Here is an 11181-nt window from a genome sequence, read left to right as displayed (position 1 = left end):
GTGATGATGTGCTACTGTGGAGGGCTGTAAAGCCCCACCTTCATAGTGAACAAACTTAGGAAAAACTTCCACAAAAGTGATAATGGCAAATATTTCTACATTCAATGCCATGATCAAGTGCAAAAGCCGAATTTCATGGTTTAAACTTAAATCCTCATTGATAATATTTAAAACCATATTTCTACACTCAAAGCCTCAAAATACACTATGAACACCATATCAGGGTCGTATTCGAGAACTTAAATATCTCGGTCGAACCAAAACAAAAAGGCCCGTAGGCCTTGACGAAATTTTTTTATTCGCTAGCGTACATAGATAAAAATTTTATCGACCGATTTATTATAATCAAAAAACATTCTGAGCATGTAATTATCTCATAAACCATTACAAATAACCTTATTTTTAACACCAAAAACCATATATATGTAATATGTATAAAACAAGTTTGTGCCTCCGAAACTTATGTGCCTCGGCCGATGGTACGACTCGCACACCCTCCGAGCCGCCCATGGACCGTATTATAATATTTGAATTTATGGTTTGATTTTGGTTTAGTAATGTCAAAACACCGTTTAATAACAGTTTGACTTGTGGTTCAATTTACAATTGTGTACTTCATTCCCGAATTCTACACCACCTAAAATCCATCTAAACGCCCACAATGGGATTTTGAATCCGTATAACTTGATTGAGGAGATGTCAGAAAATGATAAACCAAATATTATTATTCCAAAATAAAAAATGTTTAACCGAAAACAATGTTACAAGAAATCAAAGAATACAAACTGATACGAAATAGACGAATTATCCCTCTGAAGGAAGATCCAAACATATAAACAAGCACAGATACGTGAGAACTCCATAAACATCATTCAAAACTGTCCACTCTCTCTCATTCATATATTAGCATAATTTGAGAGATGATAAAAATGATGTAGACTCAATTAGCCTGCCCCTCTTCTCTCGTCAATAGCTGGGTCAAAAATCCATTACTCTCAATTATTTCATGAAACACAAAAATCGAAATCTAACAATTTAGAGATTTATTAACGTACTAGTTTGAGACCTGTGTATTACACATGTAATTGATGAAAATTAAAAGAGAATATGATTTGTCTCCCTGTGCTTTAGTGGCAGTGAGTGTGGCACACAACGCACAAAATCGAACTGGACATGGAAAGTGCTTCCGTCCATAAAGCATAGGGAGGCAAATCATAATTTTTTCATTTTAAAATTTAAACATTAAGAAATATACAATCAACAACGATATTATCATATATTATTAATAATTCAATTACAACTTACATTAAAATTACAGAAATTGCAAAAGAAACATTACGCAAATATTTTATAAATAAGAAAATTTCCTTGTACACTACATTTTTTGTTGTATTGGTCAGATTACAATGTCTATCAAAAATCAAAACCTTTAGCACATGTCTGCTTGTAACTCTTGACAAGGTGACATATAGCTGTCCATTGAGTACACAGGTTCTTTCAAGTAAAAATATATATGTTAGTTATTTTTTTTATTGAATTGGATACTTTTAATTATATTATACTAATAGAATTCTAATACAAAGTATAATACTAATTGAATTGGAAGATGAATGAGAATGATAAATTTGTTGTTACCAACCGATTTGTATTAAAATATTTCAAGTTTTTTTTTAAAATTTATTAAAGTTAAAAGTCCTTTAATCAAGGAGTATATGAAATAATTGAAAGTATTACATAAGGAATGCAATTGGCAGGAATATGAAAAAGACATACTAGCATGTTTACCATAGTTATGAAAACGTTGATTACTGTATGAGTTAGAAAAATACCACATGGTATGTCTTATATATAGTACTTGAAAGTATTAGATAAAGAATGCTTTAAACTTTGAATACCAATCCCGTGTAATTATTGATTATTTTAAGAAGAAGTTGAAATATTAATTAAGTTGATATATCTCTATCTCTATAATTATTTAAAACAATTAAAAAATCATGATTGTAGTTTTCAAATAATGAAATAATTCAGATTTACATAATTTAATCATGGTTCAATGAGTTGATCAGATTAGATAAAAAAGTCGTAATTATAGCTTGATCATATTAGACCCTTGATTTCTTCATTAAAAAAATCTACCTAAAATAATCTATTGATTTATATTTAGGGAAAATAAAAAAATCAAATCATTCACATTTATATTAGTTAAAAGTGTTAAATAATAAATATTTATAACTTGATACATATCCCATGTGATTAGATAATTTCGTTTGAAAAGTTATTGAAATTTAAACACCTAGTAAACCATGATTGTTTCCACACTTATATATGTATTAATAAGGAAAAAAGCATAATTTAATACTTGATTTTAAGGTTTAAAACTAATAATTATTCGTATGATTAGAGTTTTAGCAAGAAAACCATAATTGTAAGTTTCCAAAGTTTCAGCTAAAACTAATAATGGTTTTAATATATACCTAAAATTCTCTTAATTTTAAAAGTTTTAAATAAAGTGATTTTAATGAAAATGTTAATCTTTACACATTAAGCAAAATATAAACAAAAACATGACTAATGAAAAAGCAAACTAATGGTATCTTAGTTATGAAAAAAAAAGATATATAATGAAAAGTTTTAAACATCTTAGTAAAGAGTGATTGTAGCTTTCCAAATAAACAAAGATTTCGAATTTTTAGGAAGCTTGGTAAATGAGTTGACAATATTCAAATTTATGTTTCTTGAATTTATGTTTCTGAAAAAAAAGCTAAAAAAGATGAGAATGGCTAAGGGAGTGACAAGTGGCACAAGTGAATAGTCTTTTATTATAATAGTAGATGTCACATGTGTTTAATGTTGAATTGGAAAATTGTAAGGCCCCGTTACTGGTGCCTCACATTGGACATTGGATTTACTCATAAACGCAGTTCTAAATATCAGAGTTAATTAAAACATTCGCGGAATATTAAAACTTTCATAAACATTACACCATAATTCATAACTTGTCTAAAATAAACATTCTGGTCTTTCGAAATAAACGTCAATTAACATTAAAATATCTTGAGTCTTCGGATGTCAGTCTCTTATCTGTCCACCATGTGCCCTCTCAAGCTAGCTGTCTCATTCTACTCACCTACGTGCATACTAAAAGTCAGCTATGCTGAGTGAGTTCTAGTTAATCAAGCGACATACAATACATACACATATCATACATACGTACATATCTGAAGATACATATGCATACTTAACCAGCTCCTTTCTATCATACATACGCACATACATACATACTACCACTTACCTTAGTCCACCGAGAGTATGTTCATAGTCCGCCGTCTATACCTATACTCAAGGTCGTGAACACGTAAAAGGTCCGCAGTCCTTACCTATGCTCACCATTTATGGTATGTGCATGGTCCGCCGTCCTTCCCTATACCATCCTACATTAAAAACACGTACAAGGTCCACAGTCCTTCCCTATGTTGCAATATAATTCATAGCATGTACGAGGTTTGCAGTCCTCCCCTATGCCACCACAATACAATTACAGCACGTATAAGGTCCGCAGTCCTTTCCTATGCTGGCTCGTATCTAAAGTACGTATAAGGCCCACAGCCCTTAACTACGTTCTCATCTATCATTCATAACACGTGAAGGCCCACAGTCCTTTACCACGCCATTACATGCCAAGTCTATGTCCAACGAAAGTTAGAGGGATTTGCCATCCTAACTTACTATGTCAGACGTAGAACTCATTTACCATTCCTGTACCTGCATACACTTACTTTGCATATACAAAATCACATCGTAACATAAGAACACACTAAGCGTTCTTCACATCATTCATTTAACAATCATACTCCTTGTCGATACGTGCAACATCCGAAGATCGTTCACGCCCCGACAAGCATTCGTTCATAACGTTCACACATCATCCATACATTACATATAACATTCATATATTTATTTATAACCAGACAGTACGTGTAATATCCGAAGATCGTTCACGTACTGACAAGAAATCATTCTTACCTTTCGCATATATCACATATGGCATACACTTATCACTTAGGATAAGTGTATTAACAATTCACATCGAGTATGCACACAGCCCCGAAAACATAACAAGGAAATGGGGCTATATACTCACCTGAATGCGGTTACGTTTACCGTTAATAGTTATTCCCTTCTTGAGCTGTGCACGGCTAACTGTATAATATTTACATGTATCAATTAACTATTACTACTCATATCGCATTTCTATCTTTATATAACCCACAACGAACGGGGGTCCGAGGGCAGCGCCCCTGGCAGCGGGGTCTTGGGGCGGCAGCCCCTAGCAGGGTTCAAGGGGCAGAGCCTCTGGCTGGGGTCAAGCTGCCAGGTCAGCTTAGAAAAATTTTATTTCCATTAACTGTCTTAACACATTTTCCATTAGGATTTAAATTATTATTTAATTCGCTAACTCCTTCGCTATAACAAATTAAGCTTGGTTCGCTAACTAATTCGTTACTTCATAATCTAGTTCGTTAACTGATTCGTCATTTGATCATCATCTGATTCGTCATGCCGGTTCGTTATCTGAACAAGCCTTGATTCGTTACTTTATTCTTAACGAACTGGCGAGTAACGAATCACCTAATTCGTTAACTGGTTCGTGATTTGGTTCGCTGTCCAGTTCGTTATTTGGGCATAACGAATTGGCGAACTGATTCGTTAACTTGTCTTAACGAATTGGTTAGTTTATTCGTTACCTTACACCAATCTTATCAAGAGTTTGACTCAGGGTCAAAGTCAAAATCAATAAGAACACGAATTGGTCAACCATAGCCAGATCTGCAATTAGACCTTCAATACTTAGCGAAAACGCACGAATCTGGTATAGTTGGAATCGTCTATGCAGCGCCTACAAACCCCAACCATCAAATCAGCCAAACATTCATGTTTAAAGGGTGCGATTTATGCCTTTCTAAACCCGATTCTTAGTTAAACAATTAACATATCAAACGTTAATCAATTTCAGTAAGTTTTGCTTCGTTGGATTTGTTTTTACCCTACTAAAACAGATCTATGATTTCTAGACTAAATCCGAACTTAAATGAACAAGTTCTCGATATGAACGTACCTTAAACGAGTAGGTTTACGAACACGGTCTAGTCTTGATGTTGTTTTGGTTCGTCAAAACGATCTAGCACCAACGAGTTCGGGTTTCCACCTTCGGATCTTGGCTCGGGTTTTTGGATAATGTTTGTGCGTGTTTTTCAAGGTATAGGCTATGGTGTAGATGTAGATAATAATGGAAAGGATTAGGGTTTATGGAGTATTTATACCCTCATAAGCCCATGGACCTAAGGCCCATCTTTCCTTCTTGGTCCATAATTAATTCCATCTAATTAGTCTACTTGAACCATCTTCGTTATTCTATTAATTCTCTACTAACTCAAGTAAACATTCCATTCATGAATAAATAATATATAAAATATGATTCCTGAAAATTTCGGGATGTTACAAAAATGTCCACAGGGGGTAAGTCTAATGTTAGCAAAACCGGTTAAAAAATAAAATTCTTCTGAGATGTAATAATAGACTTACCCAACCTCGAAAACCCATTTACCCAAGCTCGAAACCGAACTCACGGGAGTTTTCGTCTGAGATGTAATAATAGACTTACCCTAGTCTAATTTTAAACGAGTTCACCGAATTCAAGCTCACCCATTTACTTAAGAGAGCTCAAGTTCAAGTTTATCTTATTATCAAATTTTACGTTTAAAGCTCAAGCTCAACTAAGGATTAGTTATTAATTAAACTCTAGCTCAACTCCAATTTCATTTCTTTAAACTATTTTTTATGTTTAAAACTACTACCGAGCATGTGGTTTCTCTGAAAGCAGCCTCTCTATTCATATGAGGTAGATGTAAGGTTGTCTACGTCTTAACTTTCTCAAACCATACAACAGCTTTGTTATTGGTGGAATTTACTAAGTACGATGACGATGATATATAACAACATATATAGTATACTAGTTTTTATCCCCTGTATTATGGGGGTTGTTTTATACTATTTATTCTAATATTTATTTATTTTTTGAATTTATATTTTTTTATTGTATGAAAGTTAATAGTATACTTACGATTTGGTGATAAATTGTTTCACAAATAAATGAGATGTTATAACCCGATTTAAAAGCTATATGGTTTTGATAAGACCCAAGACCCGTTTATTTCTTTACTATAAAATTGGTTTATTAGTTATAAATAATATTTATGAAAGTTAATAATAGACTTATGGTTTGATAAGACCCAAGACCCATTTATTTTTTTTACTATAAAATTGGTTTCTTTAATTTAAATAATATATATACCTTTTTTAAAATAAATAAGATATTAATTTTTAGTATATCGTATTTTATAAGATTTTTACATCAATAATTTGGTGAGAATATTTTTTAATTTAATGAGATGTTATAACCCGTTTAAGGAATATCTGGGTTTGGTAAGACCCATACTCATGAATTCGGGTCAAATGCATGAGAAGTCTCCATTTAAAAATCAAGCAAATCTGGTGACTCCAAAAAAAGGGGGAGCGACCATATCGCGACACCTAGGATTTTTGGGTTTTCGTTTATATATATTATTATATAAATACTATTTAGTATTAGATATTTATATTTGTTTTGTTGAAAAAAAAATACTATATTTATATAAATATTGTTCAAGTTTGAGAGCATGGTGAGACTTGGTATATAGGCTCTGAGTTGATTTTTAAAAGAGTTTTGGTTTTTAGGCTTGCCTTTGTTATAATTCGTGTTGACTTTAGATCTGATTAAGCCGATCTTAAATAATCACGATCAACCCAACTCGATCGTTAACAAGCCAAATAAAAATTGAACATATACTAAATTGAAAACAAATAATTACTTTGATAGTCATGATTAGTGGGCAACAAGTGTTGGATTAAATAAATGGAGAAGCTTGGAGAGGGCTCCAAGTGAGGGTGGATGTAAACTGTAAAGCATAATAAGAATAATAGAGAACACATGGACCACATGTGCATGGCAATGCTTTCAACTCTAAGATACGTAGGCGTAACACAATCTGATAACGTTTCCACATGGCCATGTCATCATCCGATCGATTCTCAACTTCCACCCTCCCTCCCTCTTATTATTGTTATGTTTGTCTTTTGATATATGTTTTTTAACATCTATATCGAATCCTGACTAAAACTTTCTAAGACAGGATGCAAATCATCCATACTGATTTTGACACTCGATCTTAGGCTGACTCAACCAGAAACATCATCAAGGAGGAAACCCGCTCTTGTTCGAAAACCCTCATGAGTTAGGTTTCAAACTAAAAATCATAAGATCCCATCCGTTTGATACTAATCTACTATCAATGTTGAAAATCATTAACGAATCTAAAGGGCATGGGTTTTCAACTTGACCCCACGCGTTTGTTACTAAATTCACCAATTTTTGTTCTATTTTGTATATATCTCAAACAATTTCCATTCCTAACGAATATTGGAATTATTTTCATATTTTGTACATGCTAAAACCACTTTTAACCAATTTGGACGAATCAGTTTATAAAATTTGCATTTTAGGTCAATTAGACTTTGTATGATTTTTACAAAGTTCTTGAAGTTTTACTACCCCCTCCAATCTGACTCAAAACTCTAAGCAACCAATTTCTAATTTTCATCCCATATCAAGCAATATAAAATTCAGTGTGTTTAAACCGGTTTTTGAATCTTACATGGTTAGACTCAGAAAATGGTACAACCGGTTATATCTGTTGGTTAAGCTGGTTGCTGGTTAATCATAAAATTGCTTAAAAATAAAATTTCAATTCAAAAAATAATAAAAAAGTACATGATTTCATGGTATAGGAAAGACTGCTAGGTTAAAACTGATCAATTCCGTGGTATACAATAGACCACTAAGTTAAAACTTTTAATCGATGATAAATATGAGGCGGTAACAGTGTTTGGTCTAACATTTACATTGGGTTTAAACCATAACGGATGTATAAACTAGTATTACCGTTAATACCAACAATTCAAATTATAAATCGTTCGCCAAATTTATTGGGCTAAAATGTACCGGACACTAGTCCTGCATCCGGTTTAAAGTGGTATAAATTCGTTTTTAAAACGTTAATAAAATAACTATATAATATCATATACATCATTGCTAACCAATTAGAGTTACACCTTCACATACACTTCAACTCAAAATTTCAAAGTTCGATTAGATACTTAACTTTTCTCAAGAACATGATGCAAGATAGATCCTTTGCTCATTTATGCCTCTAAATTCTTAGGATACCGAACATAATGAACCTTTCCTTAACCTTGCATGGACATATATTTTTATTTTGTTTCCTTTTGAGACTTTTGTTGTAAATCAATGACTTCAATAAACAAGAACACACTACAATTTTTTGCTCTTTGCCATTCATATTTTGGTGGGATGGTAAAAAAGTTAAGGTGTGAAATAGAATTAAAAAATCAATGATTCAAACTTTATATAATGCAATATTTAGTCATTAAAAAAATCACTTTTACCCGTCCTTTGGCAATTCATTTTTAATTTCAGTCTTTCAAAAAAAAGCCAATTTTTCAACTTGGTTCATTATAAATAAAATACCACAAGATTATAATGTAATTAGATGTTAATTTCATTATTTCATAACAAAGTATTAAATGCAATTAGTTTTGGGATTACATGAATACCTAACTAGAAATGATAAAAATCAATATCTTAATCCATGTTACATATAAAACGAAACATACAATTTTACTTACATGATATTAGATAAGGAAGCAAATTCTACTTACGAACATTACAAATATGATGATGGATATTCTAGTTTTCTGGAACTTGGGTGTTCGTGACTTCGTTTGGTATTAGTGGGGGTTTCTTTAAGTATGTCTCTCATCTATATATATATATATTAACCCTAATTTATATTTAAGGTCTCAAGATTTACCTTTTCCTTTCTTCTTTTCTCTTTCAATATCTGGTATACATGCTCCATTGATCTCTTGTTAGATATTATTTGATCATGGGATATACAAACAAAAGGCTTCATTATAGCTCACCTATTTGCATTTTGAAACAAACGTTGATGCATCTTGATGAATATTTAACACAATTATAAATATGTGAAAGTCAATAGTTAGCAAGGTACATTCTACGTACTCTTGGTTACATTTAACTCATATAGACAAACTTGACAAAATTGACAAATATGATCGATAAACAACACAAACTGATCAAAGGATTTCTGTATTGATAATGTGGTTCGTTACAATCTGATCTACATACATCGTGTTTATATAGATGATACATACACACAACTTTACACTAATGACATGTTTGACTAAGGTATTTTGTTTAGAATGACATAACTAAATAAACATAAAAAATAAATAAATAACCAAAATGACCCTTTGAGTGGTGAGTGATTATTTCTAACAATCACTCCATTAATCACGATCAACTTGTAGTAGGTATTTGACACAAAGTAGTTCCCTCACTGTGATGAACTTGATTCTTGGTACGTAACGCCTTTGTTAAGATGCCATTTTCAACGCATTCACGTATGACGTGATAACGAGCATCTATGTTCTTGCTTATACCATGGAACACGTGATTCTTCAATAAGGCTATTGTTGATCGGTTGTCAACCATCAAGGTTCTCTTTCTTCTTTTCATCCAGTTAAAGCACTAAGTAATTTATTTAACCATAATTCTTCACATGTTGTTGCGGTTGCTGCCATAAATTATGTTTCACATGACGATAATGCTACATAGGTTGCTTTTGAGTGCACCAAATGGTAAGAGAGTTTCCAAAATAGAATACTATTCCTGTTATGCCTTTTTCTTCTTCGGTGTCGACTCAATAGCTACTATCACTATAACCAATTAACTTGCATCCTACATTTGTTTTGGTAAGTTATTCCATAATCTTTTTTCCTTTGATATAATGAATAACTTGCTTGATTGATTTGAGATGATGATCTTTTGGTTCTTGCATGAAACGACTAAGTAATCCTACAAAATAACTTAAATCTGGTCTCGTGTGAAGAAGATATCTTAGACATCCTATTAGACTTCTATACTTGGTGGGATCAAATGGTTCCCCACCTTCAACTTTTGTTAATCTAAGTCCCAGATCAGTTGGTATCTTTGTATCATTGCTCTCAAGCATTCCGAGTCCTTGAGAATCTTGTTCACATAACCAGTTTGTTTAGTTGAGATATCACCCCATGTTTGGTTGTCTTCTATACCCAAGTAGTAGTCTAATAAACCTAAGTCGCTTATTCAAATTTTCCTTCAATTTGTGATTTGAACTTGTCAATTTCTTTCTTTGGTGATCCGGTGACAATCAAATCATCAACATAAATTCCAACTATCATATTAGAGTTCGAACTTGCCTTGGTATAAACTGCTTGTTCCAATGAACACTTTTGAAATCCAGGTGACTTCAATGTGTTGTGTAACTTTACACTCCATGCACATGGTGCTTGTCGTAGTCCATATAAAGCTTTTGAAAGTTTGTAAATTTTCCCTTTGTATTGTGGTTTCACAAAGCCTTCAGGTTGAGAAACATACACTTCTTCCTTTAATTTTATATGTAAAAATGCTGATTTCACATTTAGATGGTGTACTTCCCATTTATTATAAGCAGCTAAGGCTAAGATTAGACATAGAGTTTCTATTCGTGCTACCGGGGCAAAGACTCCTTTAAAATCTATCCCATGTTGTTGTACATAACCTTTTGCTACTAAACAAGCCTCGTGTTTTATTATGTTTCCACTAGCATCTTTCTTGGTCTTGAATATACCCATTTCAAACCTATTGCTTTATGATCACTGGGTAAATCGGTCAAGATACAATTCTTATTCCTATTGATTGAATCTAATTCAAATTTCATAGCTTCAATCCATTTTTCATCTACTGTTGCCTCCTTATAAGTTCTAGGTTCTTCGTCAACTAGTAACAGTTCATTTCCATCCAAATCTACTTTTGGTGCTCGAGCATAAATGCCAACTAAACTTTGAAAGCATAATGGTGTATGATCACATGGTCTTGAGGAGCTTGTAGATGTTTCAGAGTTTGGTTGTGGGTGTACGATTGTGGAGTGACTGGTGGTGGATTAATGGGTGAAAGAGGTGCTT

Source organism: Bidens hawaiensis, unplaced genomic scaffold (genome assembly GCF_021521415.1).
Source record: "Bidens hawaiensis isolate Kalapana, Puna unplaced genomic scaffold, B.hawaiensis_p1.1 tig00019691_1, whole genome shotgun sequence".
Classification (NCBI taxonomy): Eukaryota; Viridiplantae; Streptophyta; class Magnoliopsida; order Asterales; family Asteraceae; genus Bidens; species Bidens hawaiensis.
The sequence above is the reverse complement of the archived record's forward strand: the minus strand, read 5'-3'. Positions refer to the sequence as shown.